The sequence below is a fragment of the Corvus cornix genome, chromosome 2 (genome assembly GCF_000738735.6).
Source record: "Corvus cornix cornix isolate S_Up_H32 chromosome 2, ASM73873v5, whole genome shotgun sequence".
Taxonomy (NCBI): Eukaryota; Metazoa; Chordata; class Aves; order Passeriformes; family Corvidae; genus Corvus; species Corvus cornix.
In genome coordinates, this window is record NC_046333.1 from 86713249 (window position 1) to 86726216 (window position 12968).

The window sequence follows — 12968 nt, forward strand, 5'->3', positions numbered from 1 at the left end:
TAAATACACCATCTTAGTGCTTGCAATATATTTACAGCCTCCTATTCATTTCTAACTAGTGGCATTCTCCTTTTCGGCTACAGTGGGAGAAGCCATGGGCTTTACTGTTAGAATTGGGTTTGGTATCTTCTTAGGGCAACAAAACCTGCAGATACAGAAGCATGATGAATGCTCAGACAGGAGGGTCAGAAATTAGTCCATTTCTGAGCAATCTTAACATCTGCTGGAATGAGCAGAGACAGAGTTTTTGTAGGTTGCACAGCTGCAGCCATTGACTGTTCACTTTCATAAAAGCAGATCCATGAGTTTTCTGTCCTCAAACACTTGATAGTTTTGACTGAAAACAGTAGGCCTAATGCCAAATGGGGTTCAAAACATCTAATCAACAACAGGGATTGGTATGTCTGGAGTGAAATGTATGTAAGGCAAGAAAAGCAAACACCTGGTCTGGTGCTGAAAGGGTTATTGAGGAATTAAGGAGAAGAAAAAAATAAAGGCTTCTAGAGTTGTGTTTAATTTTTCAGTCTCTTTGCTGTCTGCCAGTCCTTTTTGTGAATGCTAAAAATTTAATTAAAAAATTAAAAATGTATTTTCAAGACCAATTTAAGAAACCGAACATGCAATGCTAACTTTGGAAAACTGCAGCTCTATTTTCTGACAGAATCTTGTATTTGTGACTAAGGGAAAACTTGATTCTTTCAGTGTATTGCTGGAGAAGTAGATGTGAATCTCACTTTATCCATTCTCACCCTGACAGATTGACTTAGAAACCTTCAGTTTCAAAGAAGGTGAAAGTATCAGATGAGTTCATATGCAACAGATGGGTTTTCTGGAAAAAGCCTCAGTTTGATAAACTTTCAGAAAAATTTCACATGACTTGCTGGAGAAGAAGTGCCTTTGTGTGTGAATGTTTGCTGGTCCCACCAAAGTGGGTGCTACTTTGGGAATTCACTTCAACTGAGATTAGGACTTTGTTTATAGACCAGTGTGAGCATTGAAGATGAAGACACTGATCATTAAAGCTGTGTCAGCATCTCAGCAATGAATTGATGTTCTTTTTGGCTAAAGTTCAATATTCTTTGAATGAAAACCCTTGATTTACATTTCTCAACTATTCTTGTGCAGGTATTAAGCTGATGTCTTGCAACTGTTTGTTGAGCCACTGAAGAAACAACCAAAAAGGGAAAAAAAAGCCATCCAAACAACAACCCACAGAAAATATTGATTTAACTTTGGTGGCTGCTGTTGAATGTGCTTGTCCTTCCCTCATGCAGCCACAGAACATATTGGCTTTGCAGGTAGGCTGTCTGACAGCTTCCTTTCAAAGCGTTGCCAAACCTGCTTTGTGGACTAGTCAACAACTGTTTCCTGAATTGTGCTTGCACCTGTTTCCTCTTCTTCTGGAATAAACAGTTTTGTCTGAAAAAATCATTGACAAAGGCCAAAGTTGCACCCCCAGCCTGGCCCACTGATATAAAGGAAATCACATTTTCTTGGTGTTTGTAGAATGAAAGTGGCAGCTGTTACCATGGGAATAGTCAATTTATGAAAGAAGTTTTGAGGAGGCTGAACATTACCACTAATCGAAGTGATTGCAGTCAAGACAAAAGGTTAATGTTCGAGATCTGCTAATTAGGAGAGAGCTACTTTTCTGACAATGTGAGGATGGATACAAATGAATTCTGTTTGATAAAAATGCTGTTGTCCTGGCTAATCCCTTGAATTTATTATTTTGGATACAAGGATTAGATTCATCCCCAGTATAAGTATCCACTGATTTGTTTTCAAATAAGTGTAAACTTAATGGGTGTAAATAGGCACTATTTCCTGGAAAGGTTCTTTCAAATACTTTCTTACAATGTATTTTAAGGATTATTACCTCACATTCCCATTTTGGAGACATTTTAATGTGTTTTGTTTTGTATTTTGCAGCTACTGACATCCTCTCTGTTCTTTTCTCTCTGCTTAACACATTTTCTGGGGTGTAGAAATTACTATGGTTCTTCAGATTTCTCCTTAGATGTGCTAAAAATGTTGTCAGCAAATAGAGAAAAGGCTTTGTTATTCTGCTGCACTCCCTCTGTAGATTGACTGTGCCAAGACAAAGTGAATAATATAGTAGTCATCATCTGCAAACAAGAATGTTTGGGCCAGATCATCTCTGCTCATATGAAGTGCCAAATCTCCACTCTCTTCAGGAGAAATGTATCTCTCCACAAGTTCTGAAAATACAGTTTCTGTTAAATTTCTCTTTGGAGCACCTGTCTGACAAAATTCTAAGCAGCTAATAACAATTTAAAAACAATTCTGCAGTTTTCCCTGGATTATTTCACAAAATAATTATTATTAATTAATTATTTCACAGAATACTTTATTATTATTAATGTTGTATTTGTGTGAGCCCTAGGTGTTCAAATGATCTTGGGCTCTACACTTTTCTATTTATTTTTACTTGCAAGTAGCCTGCATTATCGCAAAGCCTTTATCTGTGTAATTAGTTTTACATGGATTTTGTAATGAAAAGTGTATGTGAAAAATGGAATGGTAAGTGTGTTGGATATGTCCGCAAAAATGAAACCAGTAACATCAAAGCAGTAATAATATCAGTACCACACTAGTAATGGAAGAGCTAAAGGACACTCTGTGACCAGTGGATGCGAGCAATGGGTCCCGGCAGTTGTAAGGGGTGTTACAGCATGTGATGCTTCCAACTGTGTATCAACCTCCAACTCCAAGGCTGTAATTTTGCCCTTACTGTTCTATCTGGGAGACTATTTGAGAAACTCATAGGCTTATAGCTGTTTCCCTTCTGTACAGCCTTGATGAATGTGTGGCATGTACACTCTCTTCCTCCACCATGCTCTTCTTGCTCCTTGAATTAGGTAATATTTCTTCTACCTGGAGGCATCTTCCTCAAGGCGTTTCTGGGCAGCTGTTATATGCTTAGTTAGCTCTTCTTTTGCTGGGCTAAACAACTCATCTCTGTTAGTATCTTTGGAGGGGGAATTTCCTTGTCTCCCAGGTTCTACTGGAAATCCCTGTCCTCGTGTGTCCTACGGCCTCACTTGCCTTTTTCATCATGTTACCTGTTTAGTCACTCTCCTGTTGAAACCTATAGTCCTCATTAGTCACTGCTGGGTCATATCCCAGGTATTTTCATTTTGTGCCCTGGGCCTTGCTGCTTACCCCATTTCTTTGGCTCACATCTTCAAGCCGCTCCATTTGTAGTTTCACTACTCTACTGGCATTGGAGTGTGCAGGTACTCTTCTACCTCAGTCACAGTGGTCAAGAGCTATGGAAGGACAACAGAGGCCCCAGAATGGATGCTGAAGATCCACTGCTGGTCTTAATTGATGCATACCTTCTTAATGGCACTTACTTGCTATTACTTCTCCTTTAGCTCTTTTTTAACCACGCAAAAAGTCTTAGTCCTCAGATTCCTTAATAGCATATAACATGATGTCAAATGCATTGCTAAAGTCCTGAAAGATGAAATCTATTACACTTCATCTGTTCCCAAAATCATCTACCTCATCTAAGAAAACTATATGGATGATTTGTATGGTGTCCTCTTGCTAAATTGCTGTTGCACTTTATCCCATTTTTCATTTACCTCTGTGTCTCTATATATTGTCTCTCTCAAAATGTATTTTAAAGCCTTTCATACTAATGAGGTCCAATGAAATAGCTTGTAATTTCCCAACTGCCATCTCCTCTTATTTTTCTTCACAGATTTTTTGTAAGTAAAGAAACCATATCTTCTATTTTTCAGCTTCACTCCCTGCTAGAAGGTGTATTAAAAATATTTGTCACTGGACCAGCATTACACGTGAGAGAAATTTTTAGAAGTGTGCAATGGTGATTAATCAGACTTCAAGCATTTAACTTTTTGGATCGAGCTTTTTGCTAGCTGTGGTAGTTTCTATTTGCATACCAACATTCTCATCATTCACCCTATCTTTGTTTCTAAATGTAACCTAAAAACTTCTGATTGAAAACCGTGGGAAAATCCTTAGTTAAGGCCTTCCTTGTGTTGTCTTTAATCTCTTTTCCACCCTTCCTCCACAGTGGCTCAGCATTTTTCCTTGTGGTTTTTTTTTTTTTTTTTTTCTGTTTATACTACCAAAGACCCTTTTACTATATGCTTTCATATTCTTTGCAGGACAGAAGTCAGTTAAGTTCATGGGAGTTCAAACTTTATCTTTGTACTTCCTGACTTCTCAGATGTTTCTAGCTTGTGGACAGTACTTTTGGCATTCTGTGTGCACTCTGCTTGTTTCCAGTACCTTCATTTTACGAGGTCCTGCTTGGTTGCGGGCTGCAGCTTCATAAGAGCTACTTGTTCAATTTACGTCCTTTTTGCTGTACTAAAGAATAGGCATAACTCAAGAGAGTTTAAATGCCATTTTTGTTGTCATTTTACAATGCTTTACTATGTTAGTGTAATTCTTAAGTTCCCATGCCTATCTTTCTTCTCCCTTATATGAATAATCCTACTCATGTCAGAATCAAAGCTATGAAGATTATGTGTGTGAGAAAAGGGTTGCAGATTAGGGTCTACACTCCTTGAAGTACTTTCCCCAGGTGCAGCATTTTTTCATAGCGGTGGCTCTTTTAGCTGTGCTGTAAAAGCTGCTTAAGAGATACACATGGAGTATCAAAAGAAATGCAAAATATTTTGGAAGATGAAACTGCTTGGAAACAGAAGAATGCAGGGATTTGTTCAGGTGCCCAGTATTTCTCTAATAGCTTTTTTGCCAATCAACCCATGTTTTATTTCTGTCTTTTAAGTATTATTAGATTTTCTTTTGGCACCCTGGTGATTTGCAAATGTACAAGTACTGTACTGAGTGCTTGGGAAAATGGTCTTTCACAGAACTAAACTGTTGCATGGAAAAAGTTCCTTGGTAACTACTTATTGCTTGGATTTTTGTTAGGTCTCAAGATGTGTGTCATGGCTGTGTTGCACTAACACTAGAAAAGCATATTTAGCAGCTAACTGTGCCCCAAAGAGCTTGCAACTGAAATATGTAAAATACATCCAGTGCCAAAGGAAGCAAAAATCCTTTTAATGGTTACTGTGAAATGTGGGAAATAAGCCAGTGTCACTCATCTAGAGCATGATCAGTAGCTGCACCCAGTCCCTTTGACTTCTCTCTCTCTCTCTGTTGCGGGAAGGTTTTTCCTATTTTCATCCACTGCAGTCATTAGTAGGACTAGGAGATTTCAGTAGGATGCTGAGAATGAAAGGAGACAAAATTTCATTTATCTTCCTGCTGTTTCACTTTAATAATCTGTCGCCATACACAAAGAAATTGGTAACAGGAGAAAGCGTGGTATATTCTCTACTGTAGCCATTGCATTTTATAGCCAATCCACTAGGATCAGCCATTAATCTGTTACAGGGAGGAGGCCGTGGATGGGTCACAACCCAATTTGTCTGCTAATTTAAAAATTTTGAGCAAAAGAGATGAACAGACCGAACAGAGAAGTAGATGACAATGCAGAAAATATTTTTTGGTATTTAAAATTCTTTCTTTTGAATTGAGTCTATTCATAAGTAATATGACACACGACTCTAAGAAGATATCAGAAAGTCTCAGCAGATTTAGATTTTCAGATTAGCTGGTGAGCTGCACAAATGTGACTTGAATTATGACTCTCCTGTGGTTTCTACTTATAAATACTTTTTCCACTACAAATAAATTATGAAACACATTTAAAGTAATGAGTTAATGAAAAAAAGATTTTTTTTTTCTAATGGACACAACTACTTTTAATAGTGTAACATTTTGCTGTGAGAATGAAAAAAAATCCCTCTTCTAATCTCTTTCATGTGTAACTGCATCCATTTACATCAGCAGTATCAGTGAATCTAGTTTGGCTGATAAAAGTCAGCTGGAATGTCACTTCTGTGTGTGTCAGAAAGACTCAGGAGAGGTTAGAGAGGAATCTCTGTGTGTTTCAGTACTTACCTGCTACATCATCTTCACATCGAGGCAGGATCCTGGGTCATAGGAAAGAAATGGAAGCAGAATTCTGTTTTGAAGTGTGTCATTTCATGTATGTACAAAACTATTACTTCTCTCTCAGGCAGGGAAACTATACACTCTATTTAGAAAGAAGTAGTTCTTAGTATAACTGTAATTATGAAAAAATTCCTTACTGTCAGGGTGGTGAGACACTGGAACAGGTTGTCCAAGGAGGTACAAACCTGGCAGTGTTTAAGGCCTTCAGCAACCTTCTCTAGTGGGAGGTGTCCCTCTCCAGGGCAGGGCGGGTTGGGACTAGATGATCTTTAAGATCCCTTCCAACACAAACCATTCTATGATTCATTCTATGATTCTATGTTTTACAAAAAGAAGAACAACAATTCTCGTAGAAGTGCTTGCACAATGTTATATTAAGGAATTTCCAAGAAAATCTGATCAGATGGTTCTCAGACTATGAACAGAATTTCAGGTACCAGCACAGTGTTGTTGAAAAGAAGGTCTCCCCTGGCACCAGTGTTGCAGTTACTCACCCAACAAATCTTGTGTTCAGTAATTCATTTCAACAGCAACAAAAAAAATCCTGGTAATTTTATCGCCAATAATGGTTTTTCCTCAGTTTCTTTTCTAAAACTGTCAACAAATCTTTGTTCTCTTATTGTGATTGTTTTGGAGGTTTTTTTTTTTCATGGAAGAAGGAGGTATTCAAACAATTAGAAACTTTTCAGTCAAGAATGTGGAGATAATAAGTTAAATAGGGCTGATAAATCATGGTAAGGGAAATCTGCCCCTTCCCATCTATGCTGGTTTTCTGAGTGAGATTTTCAGAAAACAGAATCTTAGCCTTAGGATTTATAGTCCTGCATGAACTTTTCAGGAAAACAATTCTGCTGCATCAAGGACAATCCATTTGTTCACAGGCTGAAAAATGATGGGTGTTGATTTAAAATCCAGGGACAGAAAAATAACTGGTTTAATTTTTGGATGTGTAAAATGTACAGATAGCTAGTTGAAAAAAAATGTACCATTTCTTTTAATGCTTATCTGTTAAAAATAGAACACATTTTTGACTTGGGTTATATGTCTATGTTGATTTTTCTTAGTTCTGGAGCAAAAGCTGCAATACAAATAGAATGGCATAGCTATTCACTCAGTATACATCCAAACAAACTGACCTGATTAAGGTGAAAATTTTTCATTGCAGAAGTTTTCTACTGGTCTGTTAGGATATTTGTAGTGAAAAGGGCATGTTCTTTGCAAGTTTATTTTAATAAAAGCCCCCACACCTCAGACCCCAGATATTCAACTTTAAAATTCATACATTTTTAAATTTAAATAAGGCTCCATAATGCCTTCTGAGTATTACAATTTAGATGCTTCTTTCTCCTGTTCTACTTAGGGGCCTGTTTTCCTGTTTGGACCTAGTCTTCCATGACATGCCACTATCTCTGCTTTATGGCTGTGGACGTAGCCTCTTCTCTGATGAATTGAGGGAAATACAGTCAAGTAATGTAGCTACACAAGGGAATGAGAATATGAGTCACTCAAACTTTAATATCTGCAAGTGCCAAAAGCTTGTGTTTAAAGCTCCCCTGGAAAATTTAATTCTTTTCTGCAAGAGGAAAAAAACCTGCAAATATTTTTAATTACCTCTAGACACCTAGTTTTTATTTACTGTTGAATACCTAGGGTGACTTCTGTAAAATTATTCCACAGGATATGAGTTTAGAATTTTAGCTGTGCAGAAACCTAATATTGTGAGTGAAAGGCTCTGTCTGAATTTTTGTACAAATGATTTCATCTGACAGGTGGAAGAGAAGGGTGATTTTGAGTCAGGAGCATTTGGGCTATTGGTATTCTTCAGCCATACTCTATTTGTGCAGAGAACTTTTTTGTTGATGTCTCTATTAATTCTTTCTCTCAGTCGGTAGCATTTGAGACAGAAAGCATTTTTTCACACAAGTGTTGTGCATGTGGTATGGCCCACACGACTGAAATTCGTCTGTGAACTACAGTGTCAGCTTGACATCAGTTATTGTCTGTGGCTCCAGGATAGGTACCTTTAAGCGTCAAGCAACAAGCAGAAGTTGTATTTCAAACCCTTGAAACCTGCTATGAAGCTGCTGGTCTGAAAGCTCTCATCCAATTTGGATGGAATTTTCTCAGCTTGGATTGCTTAATCAATGCTCTGTTTTCACTTCATTGGCAAAAAATAATACAAAAAGAAAGCTTCTCTATTAACAAATCATTTGTCATTTCCAAGCTGGCAGCAGAGGTCTGTGCAGTCATGTCTACTGAGTCGCTAAATCTTTATGCCTTCTCCTCTTTGGAGAGTCATTAAGTTTAGAAGCACTAGCCTCTTACAGGGCTAATCAGGATGGCTTGTTTTAAAACATGTCAAAAATGCTGGGCAGCAGCTTGTTAAAAACTTCCACATTATGGATCATTCTGATTGACTGGGCATAGTTTAATGCCAGTTCTGTTATTATTTTTAACACAAGTTGCAAAGATGCTTATACATCGTAATTGAGACTTTAGGCTGGAGTTGGCACAGGGATTTGCTGCATCTAAGCTCTTCCAATTTTCCTTCGTATTAATCCAGAATATTTTTATTGTCTGTCTGTTAATTAGAAATCTGAGTCACTGTTGCTCAGTGCTATTGCAAGACCTTTCCCAGAGAAATTTTGAATGCCCCATCCCTGGAAATGTTCAAAGCCAGGTTAGATGGGGCTTAGAGCGACCTGGTCTAGTGGAAGATGTCTCTGCCTGTGTCAGAGGGGTTGGAACGTGATGATTTTTAAGGTCCCTTCCAAGCCAAACCATTCTGTGGTTCTATGATTCTGTGACTGTTGAGAAACTGATTTTCAGAAAGGCTGTTTGCTCATGTCTTCATTGTCTTCAGCTCAAATCAAATGTCACTGCTTCTAAACACCGGAGCTGCACAGTCAACCTAAATATCTGCAAGAGACTGTGGACTGCAGCCCAGCCCTCAGCCCAACACTTCAGACCAAACTGGTTGCCAAGGGTTTGTGTCCAAACACAGAACAAGTGATGAGTGTGCATATTCCTGTGCCCACCCTGACTTCCATCAGGTAACCTTCAGCGCATCATAATTGTATCCTGGTGTCTCATCTGCTTTAAGACAGTGACTGACCTTGGAGCAGCTACAGAGCAGGCACACGTTTCAGCTGACAAGGCCTCTGGCAAAGGGGCAGGTGGGGCAGCCTGTGGAAAACCTCTGTGCCAAAATTCATTAGAACTTGTCACTTAGGTGGCTACAAGGTGGACAGGAGATGAAGGAGAGGGGAGTAACCCTCCTCCTTTACTCTCTTATATTTCAAGGGGGTTAGTCCCTATCAGGGAGAAAGAAGGGCAGTCCCTGTCCACTGGAAGAGGTTTTTGAGTCTCTGTATGCACCATGTGAGGATGTGAACTATGACTTTGCTCTCATCCCGTCCACTATACCACCAAGACAGACTCTCCTCTCCTCCTATACTAGATTTTCAGAGCTCAGCAGCAAAAGTGCAGACCTTGTTCTTCCAGAAAATGACATGACATTTTGTTAGTGCCAGAGAGAATTGGACTCTAGTATCCAAAGCCTGAATGTAGGTCTTTTTTTGAACACTACATTTCAAGTTAAATTATTTTGTTTTCTGACCAATTCATAGTGAAGAACTATATCTCTCTTTCCTGTCTTTTATGCTACAAATGCAATTCGATTCAATTATATTTACTGTACTTTGAACTTCAAGTATTTCCTGCAGTTTCCGGGAAAAGAAAGGAAGGAAGAGTAGGAGGAAAACCATGACATAAATGACTTCGGTCTAATTTGTGACTTTCAGATTTTGAGCATTTCTTAATTTGATTTGCAGGTGATGATCTGACAGAATAAATAAATTGTAGAAAGTGCTAAGATTGCTCGGGCATTTGCTGTGGTATCACTCCCACATGAGGAACCTTCATCACCATCTTTCTTCAAGTGTGTTCTCTCCTGTGGTAAGTTTTTCAAACATATAATCTTCTTCTGTGTCAAGAATTTAAAGCAGAGGGAGTGAGATGAGTTCTGAAAAGTCCAGCCCTGGTCCTAGATTTTCTTGTCAGAACTGGAAGGTATAGTCAGTAAACCTAGGTGTACTCATGTAGAACATGGGTAAGGTTTGGTAAGGCTATGGAGTGTAGTAAATACCATAGAACTAAATTATAGGTGTCACTAACTCTTGTTTGTGTTTCCTTTTTCCCCATGAAGTGGACCACATTTGCACAGTATGTAAAATTTTTTTACTTGTCTGTTTACCTGGAATTAATTTTTTTAATACTGGCACCTGTATTTGCAACTTATGACTTTCCAAATTATGTCAGTTCCTCTAAATAATTTTTAAAAACCCTCTTGTCCAATATTAAAAACAAACAAACAAAAATCCCTTAATAAATCTGACAACTAGCCTTTGGAATGGAGACCTAATTAGTTCTTATTGAGCTTGGTCCAAAGATCATTGAAGTAATTTGGAGTCTTTCCATTAAAGTTAATTGACTTTAGAGCGAAATCCTCAGACACGCTGGTTTAGCAACATAGGATAGCAAGCAGTCTCTCTGTCATCCATCAGCAACATCACCTCCAGACAGGCTGTATTAGCTGTTCTATTTCACGTTGTTTCTGGTAAAGATGTTGCCCAAGTTGATTATGTCCCTGCAGGCAAATAGAGGACCTAGAAAAAACTCTGTGCCCTGGGTACCTGTTTATGTGGCAGTCACCAAAGCCTGCAGGTTTCACACATTCCAGTTTCAATGTGGAGCTTTCGTCAGAAGTGTCAACATTAACAAGATTTTAAACTGCAGGCGAATATACAGCATCATTTGATCCTGGCAAAGAACTGTTTGCCTCAGCACTTGTGGGATAATGTAGAGTAAGCAGCAAATCATTGATGAATCTGTAATGTAACACCAGTCCCAGGAGAGCTCAGGCAAAATTGCTGAAAAGAAGAAGGAAAGACACCAAAAGTGATTAAATGTGGTGAAAGATTCAGACCTGGGGAGACCTTTAGGGAGACACTTCTTATTTTAAGCATAAAGGAAAAAGTGGTACAGAATTATGTGTATAAGCTTCTCATTCTGGCTTAATAAAAACCATAAGGAACCCTCAGATGCTGAATGATTATGGAACCTTAATCAGTCTGGAATAATCCTTGCAGTTCCTCTAGTTTTATGCATGTGGTAATGTTGACTTCTGGCCATTAGCCACAAGTTTCTAGTGAACCTTTTGCACGTTCTACCAGGCCATTAATTCTCATCACTGTTAAACACCTTATGTGCTTTTGCTCTCGATAGACATAATTAACAAACATAGGTAAAAATTTGCATTGATAGGGCAAGGTGATTAATCATTCCTTGTACATTTAAAACATGTGGAAAATTCACTAACAATATCCAACAATACCTAAATGGGGATTAGAGAACCTCAGTGGAATTGCATTGTCTAAAGCGTACGTCGCATCTGTCACCACAGAGAGATGGTGCTTAGCCTTGCATTTCAGTGGATGCCCACTTGCTCCCCATCTCTACTTTGTCTTGTTTCTGGCTGCTGTAGTTCTAATAGAGATCCGGTGGGATCCATGCAGGTTTTTCCATAGTAATGGTTGGGACTTGTACTAAAGACCTTGGTTCTTGGGAGATCACTGCTCGTTTTCCATCCCTGTGGTGTATTTGCTGTGAGAACACAGTTCTGTCACTCTGGCTGGCAGAACTACTTTCTTTGGGTAGTCTGCTTTGTGACACAGTTTTGTTTCCTACTATACTGCTGTACCTGGGAAGTAGGGTTCAAATTCCATTTGGTGCCCCAGGTTACTTAACATAACAAATTTAATTTAGTCACTTTCAAATAATGACATTGCGATTAAAAAAACTCTCCCTATCACATCAATTATCCTCAGAGTAATCCACTCCCTTTGCAAATTTATTTTGGAAACTAAGCAAGGTTATACTGCAGTGTCAAATACAGTCATCTGTTTGGATGAAAGCAGTTGTAAAGCTCTGGCTAATACTCTTGCAAAGTATAGATTAAAGTATGCATTCCGCCTCCTGATACCAAAAATACTGAGTTAATGTACCAAAGGTAAACATTCATTTAAAGAAAACAAAGAGGCTTTTAAGTGATCATTCTGAAAATTTCAATGTCATTTTGCAATAATTTGTGTTGCATGATTCGTGCTTGAAATATTGTTTTCTACTTTCTCTTAAATATGCTTCTGTGTTGTTGGAAATTAAGACACTTTTTACTTTGCACCAGCTGATAGTTTTGGAGGTAGGTGAAGATGGTTGTTAGTCTTTCATCAGCTGCAGCAGTGGGGACGTCCCTTAGACTATATTGGCTGAAAATGATGTAAGAATCTTTAGCTTCATGTTTATTATATCCAGGCCAGTGGACATCCAAAGGAATTTGTCTCCTAGGCACCATCAGAAAAGTGGCAGGCAGTGTAGATGGGCTTGGCAATGAGGCCCTGCCTGTACCATGACAAAAGGCCCCACAAGGCTTTTCAAGTCTGCAGTAAAGCACATGCTCAAGGGATTAGGCAGGAGGGAGGAAGAGAATCTACTCTTTTTTTATCTGAACTCACAAAAAAAAAAAAAAGAAACATTTTCTCTCAGGCATAACCAAGATGGAAGACAATGTCTTACTGACAGAGGAACATATATTTAGCACCATGATTTATTGAGAGTGTTTGTGCTTGTTTCCTGAGAAATACATAGAGCCTTTTGATAACACTAGATGATAGCAATCTGTTCTGTGGGCAGATGTGCACATAATAGATGGTGCCTGAGGCGTATTTGCCCACATTTGGTGAATTCTCTTCTTGTTTGTCTTACTACATGGTTTAGTTTTATTATATTGACTGTTGAGAACAGTATCTCCTTCACGTCAGAAATCACTACCTTATTTAAAACTATGCAGATTTTAATAATGCAGTAACAGTAATGATTTT

General features: G+C 38.4%; 1 long non-coding RNA gene across 4 annotated transcripts in view; it reads left to right on the forward strand.

The window, feature by feature from the left end:
- Positions 1-12968, forward strand: part of LOC104685854 — an 84439-nt gene that overhangs the window by 7616 nt on the left and 63855 nt on the right. For all 4 annotated transcript variants that reach the window (XR_002044240.3, XR_751206.4, XR_751207.4 and 1 more), the window contains exon 2: positions 9864-9987. This is a non-coding gene — a long non-coding RNA (uncharacterized LOC104685854). The remainder of the gene's footprint in view (positions 1-9863; positions 9988-12968) is intronic.